At 44.7% G+C, this 19,034-nt stretch overlaps 1 pseudogene; it reads right to left on the bottom strand.

Annotated features, from left to right (window-relative positions):
• Positions 1-10,280: 10,280 nt before the first annotated feature.
• On the bottom strand, positions 10,281-12,008 carry LOC104669260 (annotated as a pseudogene).
• Positions 12,009-19,034: the final 7,026 nt, after the last annotated feature.

Raw genomic sequence — 19,034 nt, 5'->3', positions numbered from 1 at the left:
AGGTCTGAAAAAAACCATTAGCTGGGGCCGGGCGCGGTGGCTTCAGGCTGTAATACCCAGCATCCCAGCACTTTGGAGACCGACGGTGGAATCAGATTACGAGACAGTGCTAACCGGTAAAACCCCGTCTCTACAATACAAAAAATTAAGCCGGGCATGGGTGGCATGCGCTGTAGTCCAGCTACTTGGGAGGCGTGAGTCAGGAGAATCGCTTAGAACCCTGGAGGCGGAGGTTGCAGTGAGAGGAGATCGTGCCATTGCACTCCAGCCTGGGCGACAGGTGAGACTCCAAAGAAAAAAAAGAGAGAGAGAGAACGAAAGAAGCCGAAGACATAAGGAGGAAGAAGGGTAGAAAGAAGAAGAAAGAAAGGAACGAAAGAAAGAAGAAGAAAGAAAGAAAGCAAGAAGAAAGAAAGAGACAAGAAGGCAGCGAGAGAGAGGAGGAGAAAGAAAAGAAAGAAGAAAGCAAGAAAAAGAGAAAGAAGAAAGAAAGAAAGAAAGAAAGAAAAGAAAGAAAGAAAAAGGGAGAGGAGAGGGATAGAAGAGAGAAAGACAGAAAGAACGAGAAGAAAAGAAGATGAAGGAAAGAAGAAAGAGAAAACGAGAGAGAGAGAGAAACGGAAGGATAGAGAAGACGAAGAGGAAATGAAGAAGAAAAAAAGAGAAAGAAGAAGAAGAGCAGAAAACAGAAAAGAAGAGAAAGACGAGGAGACGCGCGAAGGAAAGAACCGGCAGAAAGCCGAGGACAGACCACGACAAGAAAGCAAGCAACCAGACGGCCGCCAGCGAAAGCCCAAGACACGCAGGAGACCGGAGGGCAGCAGAGAAGAAGCAGCAGAAGCGAAAGAACCGCGAGAAGCCCGCCCACGAAACACACAGAGCCAGCCAGCCACCACCAGACAAAGAAAAGCATTATGCGAGGGAGAGATGCGGAGCTGAGTGATTTTGGGCCCCTACTGCTGATGCCTAACCGACACGCCCACTCACCTTTAAGCCTTTGCCGGAGCTTCCCTTGTTCCTTGTTCTCTCCTCACGGAGCCGCTTCCTGCTGTGCTGCTGCTGACCTCAGTAGGCACAACGCAATCTGTGCGATCCTTCTTTTTCAGCACGGGCTTCATCACTCCTGATTTAGTTTATTAGCTTTTTTGCGACCATCTCTCAGTTCTGTGTCTTAAACTGAACTCACTATGGATGCATAGATTATCCAGCTTATTCTCTTGTCATGGCAGAGCATGTTTTCTGTAACGTTCTAAATCTAAAACAAAGTAACACCACTTTGGTCAGAATCCCACACTGTCAGAAAGTTGGTACGAGGATCATCAGTTTAGTGATATTTAGGCATTACAAGCGACACGCTAACACCAGTCTTTGGGTCCAAATCTTTCTTTCTGACTATGTAGCCTTTGAAATTTTATTTTGAGCTGAATCTTTGTAGTGAACAATTTAATTTTATCTGTCAAGTTCATATTGCTATTTTTGATCTTGAAAGACAGCATTACTGGTATCCAATTCCTATGATAACAGTTTTGTTCTCCTCAACATTGTTGCTACTAGTTACGCATTTAGTTTTGCTTTACTATAATATCAGATAAATGATTACGTCTAGTAAAATTGTCTCTTTTTAATGCTGTTGTATGGTCTTGTGTTGCGTTTTAATGTTTATAATTTAACTAAAGTGAGTTATTTTTATATTATAGCATCGGTTAAAATCTATTCCTTAAATCAATGGCTTTTAGCCTTTTCTTAATTTCTTTTGAGAATCTGCTTGAAATGGTGAATCCGTTTATCACTTCTCTCCACCCATATTTGAATTAACAATAATGTTCAGCCTTGTGTTCATGGACATTCTGGTAGGTCATTTAAAGCAGTTTTTTTCTTCACGAGTTATCCGCTTACTGTGTCTAATATATCATTAATAACTAATGCACTATATTTTTAAATATTTTTGTTCCAAGACCTGCTTGGTTTTTTTTTTTTTTTTTTTTTTTTTGAGATGGAGTCTCCCGTCTGAAAGGAAAGTATGCCAGCATGGCCTGAGTACGTCACAGTTGCAGCTGGTGCACTCTTGGCTCACTGCACATCCACCTCCGTTTCAACGCTATTTGTCTATCTCGCTTCCTGAGTAGCTGGGGATACAGAGCACCCCCACACATGCGTGGCCTCGCTGTTTAGTGTGTATTTGTATATCTTCTTTATCGTACGAGACAAGGTTCACCATCTTGGCATAAGGCTGGTCTTGAACTCCTGACCCGTAGGTCCACCCAGTCTTGGCGCTCCCAAATGCTGGGATTACAGGCTGCGGCCACGATCCCATCAGACCTGCCCATTTTGATGTCATCTATATGTTTTACTATGGTTTTTACTCCTTGTGTAAGAGTGGATTGTTTCTTTAAACAATTGATAATACTGCGTATTATCTCCACATTGAATTTCAATGACCATTTAGTTGTAACTGAGGTCTAGAATGTAGTCAATTTCATTAACTTTTTGTCATGTGTCTTGCTGTACCTGACTCATTTTAAACTGAACTCATGATCCTTAACTGTCATATTCTGTGGTGCTGAATGACGAGAATGCTATTATCCAGACTTCCTCTGTGAAGCCGACTCAAAGTGTGAACTCAATATACGATATGTTCAGCATTAACAAACTGAATTTTATGGCCCAAGGATGCAGATACCATCATTAGCATTGAATGAGAATAGAGATCTCCCAGAAGATGCGGAACCCTGCACCCGCCCCTCAGCTATCCAATACAACGTGCCCCACTGACTAACGCTCAGCTCACCAGACTAGTTTTTGTGGTTTGCAACGAGGCAATTTTAAGACTGCCTAACCATTTTCGGGTAATTTTCAAAGAGATCCGTCGTAAACATATTTTTTTGCATATCGAGGCAGTATCAATTGAGGCAGCTAACTTGCAGTCATGTCCATAAAGCCTAAATCTTCTTTCATCTAGTACACTGATTTTGATAGTTTTGGAGAATATCAGATTCATGCCATTCATAGTATTCTCGTCTATGATTTGGGACAATACTATAAGATTCTTCAAAATGTGAACAAAATCGCCATAGTAGTTTTGGACTGGTATAGAAGGCGAGAGAAAAACAATGGGCCTCAAGCGCTCCCGACCATCTTCTTAATCACCATTCATAACTTTTGTTTCTGTTTACCCAGTTGCCCCCCTTTTCTGGTTGTCCACACTTTTAGAACTATATAATCACAGCATTGGATACATGGGCATTCTTGTTTCCTCTGACTGAATAGATGGAAGGAAGTGTTGTTGCTCTTGAACTGTGCTGATCTGGTTTGTATTCAAACAAATGTTTGACTTGTAAAGGCACGATCTTAACCCATTATTAAATGCTTACCAGGATTAACAGTATTATTTCAGTTTCCCTGTTTAAACGGCATATGTTAATAATGACGTGATGCGATCATTATGATATGGTACTCTGCATACAGAAACAGATAACCCCACCAAAATTATATTCTAAAGATACTTGGTACACCCCCTGCACATCGTTTTTTAATACCTAAGACTCAATTCTTCCACCGCGGCTGCGAGCACATGGAAATTAGCATCCATTATCTCTGTAGCTGTTGCTACTTACGCACTGCTCAGACTATATGTGCCTAAAGAAATAGACTACTTCTAGCGGGTTTAAACTTACAAATAAACAGAGGAAATATAACATTTTGAAAGTACCACTTGAGTGTTATGCTGTATTTCCAATCTATGAGTTCTGAATTGTTATTGTTCCAAAGTTAAAGAGCTTAAACCTCCCCCTCCCATGCATTCTTGAATCCCCCATTAACTCCACAACATACATTGTTCTATACAGCATAAACTAAGTAAATAAAGATAGGTGGAAAATGAGAAAAAAATAAACTAACGTATACCCAGTTCTCATCTGTGATGGCATCAGTGACCGATATGAATAAAAGTAATGTGATTCATAATTTTAAAAAATCATATTTAATTAAGGATCACTTTATTATTAAATGAAATTCAGGTTCTTAAAAACGAATAATGAAATCTTTGACATCAAAACAAGAAAACCTCAATGCAGAGTTGAGACAAAATGAAGGTAATACTAATGTTTTCTTCTTCTAACCCTGGCTTTAGTTGGTCTTATCAACCAAGATGTCACTGGACGTTATTAATTTAGGTTTTAGCTTACATTAGGTTTGTCTGTTCTAGAATTTTGTGTACATTTATTTATATTATATGACACTTTTTAGCTTAGCTTTCCCCACTCAGGGTAAGAAAGATTATATTGATCCAAGATGTTGATGAATAGAGTTGATTATCCCCCTTGATTGCCCAATATTGCTCTATAATATGCATGTAATTTGTTTATCGATTTTCTCTCGATAGACATTTGAGTTGTTCCCAGGTTTTAGCTATTGTTAATAGAACTCAAGGACATATTTTTAAAATAAAAAATTTCAATCCAAAATGTCCTTTCCTTTTGACTCTCCAATATTGTGTCAGGGTTACATTTTTGTTGTCATGAAAATCCAATTACACTGAACAAGACGTGTTTCCAGAATCAAGATTCAGTATATGTGGCCGGGCCCGGTGGCTCAAGCCTGTAATCCCAGCACTTTGGGAGGCCGAGACGGACGGATCACAAGGTCAGGAGATCGAGACCATCCTGGCTAACACGATGAAACCCCGTCTCTACCAAAAAATACAAAAAAACTAGCCGGGCAAGGTGGCGGGCACCTGTAGTCCCAGCTACTCCGGAGGCTGAGCCAGGAGAATGGCGGGAACCCGGGAGGCGGAGCTTGCAGTGAGCTGAGATCCGGCCATTGCACTCCAGCCTGGGCGACAGAGCTAGACTCCGTCTCAAAAAAAAAAAAAAAAAAAAAAGATTCAGTATATGTGTGGTCTGGCTGTGTCCCTAGAATGTAGCCCTTATAAGTTTTATTAAGCATTTTCCTATATAAATTGAAATCAAGTAAAAGATGCATTTTTCCACAGTAGGAGAAACAGAACAGTTTAGGACTTTGGAGAGATAGCAACTTGCTGCTTGCCTGTGCAACCCACCTCAAAAGATACAACTCCTCCAACTTTTGGTTTCTGGTGACTTGTCCAAACAATTAGATGTGAACTGACCTTATTCCCTTACAATACTACAAGTCGATCTTCTGCACCTGGCCAAATACAGTATAAAATTGATGGGCAGACATTTCTTTTGGTTTCATACTTTCTATTGAAAGCTATTCTCTTTTGGCTGGGCACTATGGCTCATGCTTATAATCCCAGCACTTTGGAAGGTCGAGGTACATGGATTACTTGAGGCCAGGGGTTTGAGACCAGCCTGGCCAACATAATGAAAGCTGTCTTTCTGAAAAGTACAAAAATTTTCTGGGCATGGTGGCACATGCCTGTAATCCCAGCTACTCAGGAGGCTGAGGCAGGAGAATCGCTTGAACCCAGGAGGCAGAGGTTGCAGTGAGCGGAGATCCTGCCTCTGCATTCCATCCTGGGTGACAGAATGAGCCTTCATCTCAAAAAAATAAAAAGCTAATCTATACTTTTCTTTTGCTGCATTATTAGAACGTAGGAGGTAATAAGGAAAAACTATTGCGGGGATGTTAATGTGCATCTGTAGTACCTAGAATAGTGCCTAGCCCATCACTTGTGTTGAAAATTGACAGAACCTTCTTAATATAACTTTTCCACACTCTAGTTCTGAATTTAAAGACAGAAAAAGATAGGTTAGCAAATATAGGTATCAGTTATTTCTATTGACAGATCCTTTGGAGAACATATTTTTGGATGTGGGAGAATAAAGGTCCCTAACTCTCCACCCCAGAAATAATTTTGCTGATACAAAAATCAGTCAGACATGGTGGCACATGCTTATATTCCCAGCTACTTAGGAGGATGAGGTGGGAAAACTACCTGAACCCAGGAGGCAGAGATTGCAGTGAGCCAAGAGTCCCCCACTGCACTCCAGCCTAGGCAACAGAGAAAGACTCTGCCTGAAAGAAAAAAAAAAGTTGTTACTGTATAGCAGACAATTTTACTGTCATCTCTTTTAAAATTGAATAGTACATTTGGGTCGAATTCTTATGCCTGCAGAGACACTTGCCTCTGGCTTAAAATCACTGGCTCCAGGAGGAAACTCCACCAGAGGGCATCGTAAGGATTTCATAGTGTCTAAGTCATCTTGGTAATTCTTCAAATAATTCCTGGCAATTCTGTTAGGTCTTGAACTTCACTTACTTCTTACATGTTTAATAAAAAGAAGTTCAAAACGTTGCCATGGCTGTTGAATTCCCACAGGCTTGTCTTCCCTTTAAAATTCATTATATGATTTGTACTCTTTTGCAAATACAATACAGAAGTTTGGAGCTGGGTGCTTTCAGCCATTAAGTTCAAAAGTACTGCTACATGGGCCAGGCATAGTGGCTCATACCTCTAATCCCAACCCTTTGAGAGGCCAAGGTGGGCAGATCACAAGATCAGGAGATCAAGACCATCCTAGCCAACATGGTGAAACCCCATCTCTACTAAAAATACAAAAATTAGCTGAGTGTGGTGGTGCGCACCTGTAGTCCCAGCTACTTGGGAGGCTGAGGCAGGAGGATTTCTTGAACCAAGGAGGCAGAGGTTGCGGTGAGCTGAGATCACACTATTGCACCCCAGCCTGGTTACAGATCAAGATTGCGTCTCAAAAAAAAAAAAAAAAAAATAGTACTGCTACATGGACATCCATCATTCCGGCATCTCTGCCGTAACAGCTGAGTATCGAGAATGTCTGTTAGTTTCTTTCACTCCAAATTTGTGTTGTGTCCCGTGGTCTCCTATCATACCATAAAGTGTATTATTTACAAAAAGGACAATTTATCTATAGTTATTTCCTCCCAGTATGCTACATCCTTTTAGAATTTAAACATAGTGTCTCCCAACCTGAAATCTGATTTTTGAAAAACCAGGAAAATGTTTTTGGACACCTTTTATTTCCAGCTGTTTTCATCTTCATCTCCTCTCCTGAACTCAAGTTGAGGGTAAAGTTCATTCATCAAAATTTCTCCTCAACTCACAACAACCTCATCCCACGCCAATATGATTTTTGTCCCCATGAATTGATGCACATAATTCTTGCTGGCAGTGGTAATGTCCTAATAAAAAAAATCATGAGATGGCATCGGACTTTATCCTTATTTTCTAGCTCAGCAGAATTTGATCCCTGTCTGATAAGGAAAACATATTTTCCCTAGAAACTTTTCACTTTTGTCACAGGTTTCATTCCCAGGGAGCTGGATATAGATGAAGTTTAGTGTGCAGGATGTTTATTAGGAAGTAATGTCAGGATCCACATCTGTGGAAAGGATTGGAGGGAAGCCTTATGTGCAAATGGACAAGTCTAATGGCAATGCAGCCTGACTTTGTCAACTGGCCACAGACAGAGCTGTTCAGCTAAGAAGGCCACCCCCATTTGTCCCAACTGAATCAAATGGCAAAGCCTATGCATCCCTTGCCTCCATTAATAATTGTGTGCTTGCCACTTGTGGAGGATGAGACTTTGAAGCAGGTGGCTTTCCGTGGCTGAAGAAAACCTTCAATGTGCTGGCAAAGTTTTCCAAAGAGACAGAGAATGGCATCTGCCATGTATGTTGCCCCTTTCCAAAGAGGAAGCAACAAGGGTAACGTCCTCCAATGGCTCTGTATGCAGATGGGTGGACAGTAATTTCTGTCCCTCCTGTGACCTAAGAAGAACAGAGGGCAGACATGCAGCCAGGCAGTTAGAGGTGACACAGTGTTAGGAGATAAACATCTGTCATAAGCAGTGCTTCTTTGAGTCAGGTGTGACACAAGTCTTGCATCCCTTGCATGGACTCCTTCCCCGTTATCCTGCTGTCCTACCTCATGAAGGTGAGTGGGGGCTGGGTGGTGGGCAGTCCCAAGACAAGGTACACTTTGCCTGCAGTGTTCCCACATGAGTTCCAAGGTAGCCCAGGTGGTCATCCATGAACTTCGTATTTTCCTTATGCTTCTTGTCTTTGCCTTTGAGGAACACGTTTCATTGGACTCTGAGTCCAAACAACTCATGTATCCCTATATCGTCACATTGTCCTTCACTTAAGGGAATCTCTAATCTCTAATGCCTTTGTTTTATTTTTACTATCAATATTATAATAATTAACGTTGTTATTATCTTCATTGTTGATTTTCAGTTATTTTTATTAATGGAGTTAATATGAATTATTCTTTTGTGGCTACTTACACTAAGATGAAGGTAATTTATTGGTTCAGGAAGAATCTACATTCTGAAGGTGAATAGAAGTTCACACTACAGATGGGCAGACACATGCCCTCCCAATTCCTGATGGACCTCCTAGTGCCTCCTAGACCTAAGGGGTCTCCTGCAATGCTCCAAGATGCCACCAAGGCAGGGATCTGCTTGTGGATGCCTGAGAGCATTCAGGATGAAGTGAGTCTCTGGAAAAATGCACGAGTTTCCACATAATCCCCAAAAACCTTACAGGTGAACTGGATGCCACAGAAACAGGAGTGGTCATGGACACAACAAAGTCACCAAAATTGTTATGAAGTCAATTAGGAAACCCAGGAATCACTCTTGCTGCCATTAAGTGGAAGAACAGGAGCCTGTGAATGGCATCCCTGTCCTGCCTGAGACTCCACGGATATTTATTTCCATGTGGCTTCAGGTACCAGGAATCTACGTGATTTTCAGAACGGCAGGGACAGCTTATGCCAGCCCATCCCTCTGTAGAATGTGCTCCAGCAGATCAGAGGCATGGAACCATCATGGACTGCACAAAGGCTCAAGGGCAGCTTCCCAGACCTGCCTGTGACTCTAGGTAAGTGCTGAGTCCACGTGGGTGCTGAGGAAAGGTTAATGATGACCTGGAAAGATGGGACAAGCTGACACCACCCCTAAACAATCTGCAGGATTCCAACTTCAGCAGGAAGCCAAGGACTAGCTCATGCCACACGAGTGCACCTTGAAAACCACTGGATGCAATGCCGCTCTGCAGAGAGTTCAACAGAGAAGTGGCTGGGAATTTTGCATTCTAGGCTGCATTTTACAGTGCTTCTGGACACGTGATCAGAAATTTAACATTGGTATATCTAACTCTGACATTTTTCACAAAATGGTTTTTTAAAATGAGGTAATATAGACAAAATATAATATAACCATATGTATTATACGCCAAAATATGCTTCACTGGCATCAAGTAGACTTACCTTGAAATACAATCTAGGACGACCTCCATCTTCAGAATATTTTTTTTTCCAGAGTGAAACTCTCCCACCAAAAACCAACAACATCACAGGTTTTTGCCTCCAGCAAACCGACAGAAACCCAATATATTTATTCTACCACTGTGAAATGGACTGCGGTGCAACACAGACGTGTGAAATCCCACATGTGGCATCGCAGTGAACCAAATGGGGACTTGTGGTGTAAGCAACCCTCCCCACGTTTTAGCGTGCGTGAGGTTCGCTTGGCGGAATTTGACTAGGTGCGTGTTGGTAGAGTGGGGCTGAGGTTCTCTTGCCCCTGTGGATGTTTAAGAAGTCACAGGTCCTACGAAGACCTGCGGTCCCCTCAATCAACTCTGTTTCGGAGACATAATGACTTGGATTGCTAAGAAGTCAAGAAATTTTCAAGCTCTTGGAAAATCAGTTACACACAAACACGGAATGAAAGTCAAAAGAGAGTACGTCATCTTTTTGAGAATTTTATTCACTTCAAAACAAATTAAACACACCTATTTCCAATGGCATTCCAGAGCCCAATTTTTGAGGCTGAGGAAACACCCCGGGAAGGCTTTGCGCAGAACTCTTCACAGCGTCCAAAACACTGCTGTGAGGGCGGGGCACAGCTGAAGGCCTGCATCTCTCAGGGTTCCCTAACTGTTCCCTGATTCAGTCATTTAGAGAGCAAACACACAGTCATTCCCCAGTTTCCTACTGACATCACAGCGGAAGTCTGACTCCCGCGCGTCACCGTCACCCAGTTTTTGAGGCAACGAATCACTGGCACAGAAGTTTCTCGTGGCGGGTTTTTGGAGAGCCCTGCGAACTACAATGTCCCTCACCAGAATTCGATGAGGCAGAGTCTCTGCATCTGGTCCCTGCCTGGCCTGGGCTCCAACATCCACAGAAGCACCACAGCTAAGGAGCTTGGGAGCACCACACACAGTCTGCTCTCTGCTCTGTGCTCCTCAGTCCCACAGACGCCTCCAAGTCATGGGAGCTGGATGCAATGGAGCCCTGGCCACCTGCAGTCTCACTCCAGGTCAGAATCGCTGTCCTCTGAGGAGGAGGAAACCTGAAGGTCCTCATAGAAGACACTCAGGGGGACAGGAACACAGGGAGCCTCAGACTTCTCTGAGACATGAGGGCTGTGAGCGAGGAAGGCTCCCGGCTTCTCAGGAGAGGGAAAGGAGGGAGCTGTGAGGAGGCTGTAGCTCCACCGCCCATTTTCCAGTCTCCGGAAGAGCATTCTGAGAGGCTGGGCTCCATCGTGGCTGGCCGCTGGGTGATGGGATATGGTGCAGGCCTGGGCAGTAGGCAGGCAAGGTCTGCTGTGCCGAGGCTGCCGTCGCTGCTGAACACCTGGGTGGGTGTCCCCCAGCGCATCTGGGGCGACGGACTTGGTCTGAGTTCAGTTGCCGCTGGCGGAGGTTGGAGAAGTCTCCGGGGCCCCCAGCTCACCTCCCTGGATGGCATTTTCGGGCATCTGGAAGGGACCCATTCTCGGTTTCTTGGGGAGGTTCAGGCAAGCCTGAGTTGGAGCCTGGGCAGGTCTCTTGGCTCCTGGCCTGAAACAGATTGGAGCCGAGGCCCAAGCTGTGTGTGTCGGCTGGTGGGCAGGGCTGTGAGGTCACCGCAGGACGTTGGTCTTGTGCCTGGGGGGGCGCTGATGACCCGGATCAGGCCGTGGGGCTTGGAGACAGCCTGGGGAAATTCTCGGCAGCCACCCCGAGGGCTGCTGTGTGTCGGCTTCAACACGACGAGAGGCTCGGGGCCCTGCTGCCTGACTCCAGGCTGAGGGATGTCGGCCACAGCCCCTATCAGTCATTCCTTTGGTCGGCGACTTGACGAGGAGCTCAGACTGGCTTTTCTGAGGGGAGACAGTGAAGCCAAGACGGATACCGTGTCAGACATTTTGGTATCTCAGCCATCAGTGAGGGCAGGGTCCACGCGTGGCCTCTTATTTGTTGTGTGGACCGGCATTGGCCTGCTTGCAACCTGAAAGAAAGGAGACCACATATGTTAGAAGTTCCTCAGCATGGAGCCAACATGGAAATCAACCACATCCAAAGACAAGGTGCACACAGCAGGAAATTCTTAATACGGTATCGACAGGCGGTCCTTGGAAGTAGGGACAGATCCTCAAAGTGAGTGCTGATCGGGACAAGACCCACGAAAAATGCACTCACGAGCTATGAACTAAGAATATCATTTTTCTAAAGACTGTGTCTTGGGCATTAACTGGATCTAAGCGCCTCCACTCAGTCTTCCATGAAGTGGGACGGACTAATGCCCTTCTGAAGGCAGGCTGGTGGCTCAAGGGTTCCCAGGACGTCTTTTCTGAAAACATGCATGTTCCTGGGGTTAGCCTTCTCCACGTTTGGGGCCCCTGAGGGACTAATTTCCTCACGCCGCTAGGAAGATGTTGTTGGCAGGCTTGCCATCATTGCACAGAAAGAAAGCAACAGGAAATACGGCATCTTCAGATGCCTTCACCTGGAATCAAATGGACCTGGAAGGATCGTGGGACCCTGATCCCAAGAAGGCAGGGAAGAAGTGTTCCCCGATCCCCTCACACACAGGGAACCTGAAAGGAAATCAACCAGGGTGACCTAGAGGAGAAAAAGACCAGGGGCGCAGGGTGACACTCACCCTCAGATAATCACAAAATTCCATGGATTCTTTTCGATTTGGCAGCGGCTTCTCCGGAGGTTTCCCGGAAAGGATCTGGAGGAGAGCCTTCCTCTGCGGGTCTTGTTGCCTGCAGAAGAGAAAAAGTTCAGGCCCTGCCCCCCGGTTCTCCCCAGGAGACAGGGAGAACCCTGTCTGGGGCCCAGTTCCGTTCTGTGTTTTGTGATACATAAATGGAACTTTTGTGCCCTTTCCTCCTCTGCGCCTTCCCTCATGTGCCAACCTTCCCATCCTCCCGGTTGCCTTCTAGGCTTCCCAAGTAAGAACCGGCATTTGGATTCCGTTCCTTTTCCCCCTGTCATTGGGAACCTGCAAGAAGCTTCCCCACCTGACATCATCCTCCCCCTGCTCGATATCAGGAACGAGTCTGTTAATTATTCATTTTATTAAATGTAATAAAAATTAAGAGTAATCATCGATAATAATCACAATAAAGATAATTAAAATTAATACTGGTTAAAAATGTTAACGATTAGTATTAATAATAGCAATGTCACTAATAATAATTAAATAGTGATATCAGCAATTAATATTACTTAAGTCAATACTAAGTGATGTTGGTTACAAAGTAATGATTAATATTGTGAACTACTAACATTGCTAAATGGCATTAATATTATTAATTTTAAGCGTGCATAATCATATATTTAAAATGATTATCCATAATTAATAGTGGTATCCTTTTAATTAATAGTGTCATCAATAATTATTAAAATCAGTCATTAATGTTTACTAATTAATCATATTATTACTCCTAATACCACAGGGTGTGTACACCTACCTGTGATTTCATTCCTAATATCCAGGGAGGGAGAGCATGGTTTTAGTTTTAATATCACAATAAGTGTACACTCACCCTGTGACACAAATCCTAATATCCAGTGTGGTAGAGTATGACATGACTCCCAATATAGCAATGAATAGACAGCCACCCGGTGATACAGCTCCTAATATTCACGGAAGATGCATATGATATTAATCCCAATATCTCAGGGAGGGTACACGTCTTCTGTGTTATGATTCCTAATATCCGGAGGGGGAGAGGATGATAATAATTCCAGTGTCGCAGGCTGTGTTCACCGGCCCTGTGACGTTGTTATTAATATCATCAAAGGGAGAGGATATTACTCCCAATGTGGCAGGGGGTGTACATCCACCCTATGATTTTCTTCTTTATATTCCAAGGCCAAGAGGTTGATATTACTCCTAGTATCACAGACACTGTACATCCCCGTATTTTTAGTCCCTGCGATATTGGGAGTAGTATCATCCTCTCCCAGGTGGAAATTAGGAACAGTATCACTGGGGGTGTGTACACCCCCTGTGATATTGAAAGTAATATCATCCTCTTCCCTCCTGGATCATGGGAACAACATCACTGGGGGGTGTACACTTTCTGCGATATTGGGAGTAACATCATCTTCTGTGCCCTGGATTATTAAAGACAATATCACGGGAGCGTGTGCACATCTTCTGCAATATTGGGAATAATATTATCCTCTCCCCCCCTGCATATTAGGAAAGATATCACAGAGTGGGTGTTCACCTCCTTCGATGTGGGGATTAAAACCATCTTCTCCCGTTCTGGATATCAGGAAGAGTATCACACGGGGATGTACAGTGTCTGCAATACTGGGAGTAATATCAACCTCTTGGCCTTGGAATATTAAGAAGAGTATCACAGGGTTGATGTACACCCCCTGTCATATTGGAAGTAATATCAGCCTCTCCCCTCCATGGATATTAGGAACAATATCCCAGGCTGGGTGTATGCCTGCTGCTCTACGGGGAGTAATATCATCCTCTCCTTTCCAGGATATAAATAACAGTATCACAGGGCAGGTGAACACAGCCTGCGATACTGGAATTATTATCATCCTCTCCCCCTCTGGATACTCGGAACCATATCACAGAAGAGCTGTACCCTCCCTGCGATATTGGGAGTAATATCATATGCTTCTTCCGTGAATATTAGGAGCAATATCACCAGGTGGCTTTCCATTCATTGCTATGTTGGGAGTCGTGTCATACTCTACCGCCTAGATAGTAGCATCACTGGCACAGGGTGAGTGCACACCTACTGCGATATTAAAACTAAAATCATGCTCTCCATCCCTGGATATTAGGAACAACATTACAGGTAGGTGTACACCCCATGCAGTATTAGGAGTAATAATATGATTATTATTAAACATCTATGGTCGATTTTAGTAATTATCAATGACACAATTAATAGGATACCATTATTAATTATGGATAATTATCTTAAATATATGATTATGCACTCTTGAAAATAATTAGTAATATTAATGTCATTTAACATTATTAGTTCTTAATATTAATTATTATTTTATTACCAACATCACTTAGTATTGATTTAAGTAACATTAATTGCTGATATCATTATTTTATTATTAATAGTGATAGTATGAGTAATTGTTATACTAATTGTTAACATTTTTTACCAGTATTAATTTATACTATCTTTATTGTGATTATTAATATCAACGATTGCTGTCAATTTTTATTATATTTATTAATATTAATAATTAACAGACTTGTTCCTGATATCCAGCTGGGAGAGGATGATATTACTCCCAATATCGAAGAAAGTGTATACCCCTCTATGATATTATTCCTAATAGTCAGGGGGTAGAGGATGACATTATTGAAACTATCGCAGTGGGTGTCCATCCCTTCGGTCATTTTGTTCCTTATATCCTGAATGGGAGAGGTTGATATGACTCCCAATATCGCAAGAAGTGTACAACCACTTGTAATATAGTTCCTAACATCTAGGTGGGGAGAGGATGATATTACTGCCCATATCACATGAGTTGTAAAATCCCTTCGATATTTTGCCTACGATCCTGAGGGGAGAGGATGATATTACTCCCAATATCAAAGAAGGTGTACAACCCCCTGTGACACTATGCCCAATATCCACTTTGGGAGACGATGACATTACACCCAATATCGCAGGGGATGTACACCCACCTTGGGATATTGTTCCTTATATCGAGAGGGGGAGAAGATGTTATTGCTCCCAATAACGCAGGGACCGTGACTGTACACCCCTCCTGTGTTGTTGTTCTTAATATCCTAGGGAAGAGAGGATGATACTACTCTCAATATCGCAGGGGGTGTACACCCACCCGGTGATATTGTTCTTAATGTACTCCACCTCCGTCCACCAGGGATATCGTTTCTAATATCTAGGGGAAGAGAGGATAACATTATGCCCAATATCGCAGGGGAGTATACACACCCTCTTTGATGTTGTTCCTATTATCCAAAGGTAGAGACGATGATGTTACTGGCCATATCGCAGGGGTGTACACCCTTCTGTGATTCTTTTTTGGACATTCAGTGGTGGAGAGGATAACATTAATCCCAATATCGCAGAAGGCGTACAGACCCCTGTGATGTGGCTCCTAATGTACAGGGGAAAGAGAAGAATATTGCTTTCAATATTGCAGGGGGTGTAATCACCCTGCCCCCAGTATATTGTTCCTAATATGCAGCGAGGTGGAGGCTAACAGTACTCCCAATATCGCAGAAGGTGCACACACACCTGTGATATAGTTTCTAATATCCTGCGGGACAGAGGCTGATTTTACTTTTGAGATCACACTGGGTGTACACCACCCCCAACCCCGGGGTATCGTTCCTAATATCCAGGCAGGAAGAAGATGACATGGCTGACAATATTGAAGGGGGTGGACACCTCTTCTGTGATATGGTTCCTGATATCTAGGGGGTGAGTGGATAATATTACTCCCAATAAAGTAGGAACCGTACAGCCACCCTGGGATTTTGTCCTTAATAACCACAGGAGAGTGGTGACATTACTACCAATATTGCAAGGGGTGTATACCCTCCTGTGATATTGTTTCTCATATCCAGGAAAGGAGAAGATGGTATTAGTACCAATATTGAAGGGATGGACAGCCCCCATGGGATATTGTTCTAAAGATACATGTTGAAAGAGGATGAGATTCCATCCAATATAACAAGGGGTGTACACCCCACCTGTGATATGAGTCGTAAAACCTAGAAGAAGAGAGAATGACATTGCTTCCAAAAACACACGGGTTGTACACCCACCCTGTGATATTGTTCCTGTCATCTAAAGGAAGAGATGATGACACTACTCCCACTACCGGAGAAGGTACACACCCCCCTGTGATATTATTCCTCATAACTTGTGGGGGAGAGCATGATATTACTTCCAATATGACAGTAGCTTGACACCCAGTCTGTGATGTTGCTCCTAATTTCCAGTAGGTAAAGTACGATGTTCCTGCCAAAAGAGTAGTGGCTGTACAGCCACCCTGTGATATTTCTCCGAATATTCAGGGAAACACAGGATGACATTAACCCAAATCTCCCAAAAAGTGTACACCCATTGTGTGATATGGTTCCTAATATCTGGAGGTGCAGAGGATGGTATTTGTTCTCCGATCGCAGGCTGTTTACACACAACCTAGAAAATTGTTCCTAATATCCTGAATAAAAGAGACTGCTAATAATGGACACACATTGCAGGGGGGAGTAATTGGCTCTTACGATCCACATCGCAGGGGGTGGGACCCTCCCCGCGATATGGGGAGTAATAGCAACCCCCTCTTTCCACTGGCTATTACGATCCACATCGCAGGGCCTTTCAGGACACCAGCCCTGCCCCAACCTTGACCCAGACAGTGGGTGTCATGGGACTACCTCAGGGTGGGTGGCAGCTCAGCTCGAAGGTATCCCTGCTGTCAAAGACCAACTGTTCCTGCTAGTTTGAATCTGGCCACAGGGTCTCTGTTGGTGAGACAGGTGACCATGAGGCAGATACCCTGAAATCTAGCACGACAAAGCTCAACGGCCCCATGAGAGGCACCATAGCATGCAGACTTTGCAGACATACTAGCGAAGGCCACAGCAGGTCCTGAGTGAGGAACAAGCTGACCAAGATCCTGGGGTTCTGCCACACAGCCCTTAAGCCAGGGACTGGAAACTGTTTCCCTAAAGAGCGAGGAGTCAGTATTTTCAGCTTTGCCAACTGATCTTTGCCTCAAGGATGCAACTCTGCCATGGCTGCACCACAACAGCCTTCTGCAGGTGGCCTGTGAAGAGATGGGCATGATTGCACCCCCATCAAACTTTACTTATGGACATGGAAGCTTCTCAGTGTCATGAAGTGTTAGTTTTTTATTTGTTCAACCATTTGGAAATGTAAAATCCATTCTTGATTCACGGGCCATGAGAGCAGGCAGGGATAGGCTGCCCCTGGCCAACCTCTGGAATGAGCTTAGAGAAGGAAATGACAGGCTGGGCCAGTGCAGCCTCCTCACAGCGGATTCGCTGCAGGAGGGTCCTTCTTAGCAACCAATTCTCATCCTTCATCTTGGCTTCAAGTGCAATTCAGGTGGAGAAAGGGAGAACAGAACTGGCCTCAGAAACAAGAAGGAAGGAGATGCAGGGTCAAGCAGCCATGTGGGTCCATCACACTCAACATTCACACCAGGCAGAGCACAGGCAGGACCAGCCCGGAGGGGGGCCAAAGTGGAGGCTCTCTGGGGTGGGGGACCTCTGGGTGGGCAAGATTCTCTACCTAATAAACTCATATAGAAGATCTACACAGCAGTAGTTACAGAAAACACACACTAAGAAAAAGGCCAAAATAAAAATAGGACACCAAGTTTGGCCAACCGGGTCTCACAAGTCAGTAGGTAAAAAAGCCCAGGAGGGCCCACCAGAGGAGCTGGGGGTCGGTTCCTGCCTGCAGGGGGCCTGGGACACCCCATTCCCACAGATGAGGACTCAAGCTTTGGGGAGGAAGCTGTCAGAGTCACCCAGTGAGCTTTTCAGAGCTGAAGCCACAGAGCAGGTGAGGAGCCCTGGCCACATCCCAGTGTGCGCTGAGAAGTTGGGGTGGGGGCACACCCCCTGGAGCCGATGCAAACAGTGGACCGAGGGCCCTCCTCCTGCCCAGAAGATGCTCAGCTCCCAAGGGACCACCAAGGCCTGGAACCCAGGGACACACCACCTGACCATCATGCCCAGGCCTCCTGGATCAGGCAATGTCCAGTGCAGGCAGGCAGTCTGGGCTTGGGGCCAGGACAGGGGTGGATGGTCCTGCTAGGCAGGCCTCCTTCTCCCTACCAGCTGGGCTGGTTGCACTGTAGTTTTGGTTCTGGCAACATATTGCTGCCCACTTTGGCCACACCAGTCCCCGGCTCCCTGGCTAGGCTCAGTGATGTCCAACCTACATACACAGGCCCCACACACCCAATGCCCTCTAGGCTCTGTCAGCCAGGAGGACCCATGCTCATCCCCTGAAGTTTCCATGGGAGCCTGCATCCCACAGGGACCCACAGCTCAGGGCCAACCTCCATGGGGGCCTCTTGATTGTGGTGGTAGGGGTGGGGTGAGTTGACCTCCAGCCCTCCCATCCTGGCCACGGTGTTTTGTGGGGATCATTCAGTCCTGGGAGCTTCCTGGGGACCCCAGAAGGAAGAGAACGGGGTGGTCATGGTAGCCTCGGCCCCAGTCTCTGGGCCAGAAGATGAAAACGACCAATCGAGAGCAACCACTGAATTCTATCCTCTTACAGTTACACGAGAAGTTGGCGAAGAACTGAATGTCGACCATTCTATGGTCATCTGGCATTTGAAGCCAATTGGAAAGCTGAAAAATCTTGATAAGTGGGTGCCTCATGAGCTGACCAAATATTTTAAAAATCATCCTTTTGAAGTGTCATCTTCTCTTATTCTATGAAACAACAATGAACCATTTCTTGATCAGATTGTGACATGCCACGAAAAGTGGATTTCATACAACAGCCAGCTCACTAGTTGGACTGAGAAGAAGCTCCAAACCACTTCCCAAAGTCAAACTTGCACCAAAAAAAGGTCATGGTCACTGTTTGGTGGTCAGTTGCCAGTCTTCTGATCCACTACAGTTTTTGAATCCTGGTGACATCATTACATCTGAGAAGTATGCCACGCCATTCGATGAGATGCACGGAACACTGCAGAACCTGGAGCTAGCACTGGTCAACAGGAAGGGCCCAGTTCTCCACAATGCCTGATCACATGTCATACAA

This window comes from Rhinopithecus roxellana, unplaced genomic scaffold (genome assembly GCF_007565055.1).
Source record: "Rhinopithecus roxellana isolate Shanxi Qingling unplaced genomic scaffold, ASM756505v1 contig4689, whole genome shotgun sequence".
In the NCBI taxonomy this organism is placed as follows: domain Eukaryota; kingdom Metazoa; phylum Chordata; class Mammalia; order Primates; family Cercopithecidae; genus Rhinopithecus; species Rhinopithecus roxellana.
This window is presented reverse-complemented; position numbering and strand designations above follow the sequence as displayed.